This window comes from Ailuropoda melanoleuca, chromosome 1, assembly GCF_002007445.2.
Source record: "Ailuropoda melanoleuca isolate Jingjing chromosome 1, ASM200744v2, whole genome shotgun sequence".
In the NCBI taxonomy this organism is placed as follows: domain Eukaryota; kingdom Metazoa; phylum Chordata; class Mammalia; order Carnivora; family Ursidae; genus Ailuropoda; species Ailuropoda melanoleuca.
Window position 1 is genome coordinate 136,901,346 of NC_048218.1, and position 1,761 is coordinate 136,903,106.

Sequence of the window (1,761 nt, forward strand, 5' to 3'; positions counted from 1 at the left end):
CCTCTTTCTTGCATTATTCTACTTGATATCTATCCTCATCTAAAATATGTTCTTTTTTTATCTCATCTAACATGATACATACATAATTTGTGAATTTTTAATTCTATGTTGTATAACCACAGCTTAAAATAGCTATCATGTAAAAAAAAGTTGAAAAATTAATAAATTTCTTTTTCTTCATAGGTTTGCCACCAGAACACAGGGGTTGTGAAAACCACCACTAAACCTAAACCCAAATGGGATAGGAAAAGACATACCAACATTGTCATTGGACACGTAGGTTCAGGCAAGTCTACCACTACTGGTCATCTGATCTATAAATGTGGTAGGACCGACAAAAGAACTATCCAAAAATGTGAGGAGGCTGCTGAGTTGGGAAAGGGTTCCTTCAAGTATTTCTGATCTCGGATAAACTGAACGCTGAGCATGAATGTGGTATCACCATTGATAGCTCCCTGTGGAAATTCAGGCTGAATGTCTCTCCTGATCGTTGCTGCTGGTGTTGGCGAATTTGAAGCAGGTGTCTCCAAGAATACACAGACCCTTGAGCATGCCCTTCTGGCTTACACACTGGGTATGAAACAACTAATTGTTGTTGTTAACAAAATGGATTCCACTGAGCTACCGTAGAGCCAGAAGAGGTAGGATAAAATCGTTAAGGAAGTCAGCACCTACATTAAGAAAATTGGCTACATCCTTGACGCTGTAGCATTTGTGCCAGTTTCTGGTTGGAATGGTGTCAGCATCTGGAGCCAAGTGCTAACATGCCTTGCTTCAGAGCATGGAGCCACCCATGAAGATGGCAGTGCCGGTGGAACGACACTGCTGGAAGCTCCGGATTGTACTTTGCCACCAACTCATCCAACTGACGAGCACTTGCATCTACAAAATTGGTGGTATTCATGCTGTCCCTTTGGACTGAGGGGAGACTGGTGTTCTTAAACCTGGTCACTTTTGCTCCGGTCAGTGTTACAATGGAAGTAAAGTCTATGGAAATGCACCATGAAGCTTTGAGTGAGGCTTTTCTTGGGGACAGTGCAGGCGTCAATGTCAAGAACGTATCTGTCAAAGATGTTCATTGTGATGATGTGGCTGGTGACAGTAAAAATACTCACCAATGGAGGCAGCTGGATTCCTGGCTCATGTGATTATCCTGAACTATCTGGTCCAAATTAGTGCCAGATATGCACCAGCGTTGTGTTGTCACACAGCTCACATTGCTTGCAAGTTTGTTGAGCTGAAGGAGAAGATTGTTCATTGTTCTACAAAAACAGCTAATGCTGGCCCCAAGTTCTTGAAATCTGGTGATGCTGCCATTATTGATAGGTTTCCTGGCAAGCCTATGTGTATTGAGAGTTTGTCTATCCTCCTCTGGGCCGTTTTGCTGTTGGTGACATGCGACAGATGGTTGCTGTGGGTGTCATCAAAGCAGTGGCCAAGAAGGCAGCTGGAGCTGGCAAGGTCACCAGGTCTGTCCAGAAGTTCAGAAAGCTAAATGAGTATTATCCCCAATCCCTGCCACCCCAGTCTTAATCATTGGTGGAAGAACAGTCTCAGAACTTTGTGTCAGTTGGCTGATTAAGTTTAATAGCAAAAGACTGCTTGATAATAATGTGTCGTAAAACCTTTGGAAAGAAAGATTTTGTGGACCATTTGTTTCTTGTGTGTGTGTGTGTGTGTGTGTGTGTGTGTAGCAGTTTTAAGTTACTAGTTTTTTAAATCAGCGCTTTTCAATGGAAACAACTTGACTAAAAATCTGTC

The 1,761-nt window shown here is 42.5% G+C and overlaps 1 pseudogene; it reads left to right on the forward strand.

Moving 5' to 3' along the window:
- Positions 1–474: 474 nt before the first annotated feature.
- On the forward strand, positions 475–1,533 carry LOC109490047 (annotated as a pseudogene).
- Positions 1,534–1,761: the final 228 nt, after the last annotated feature.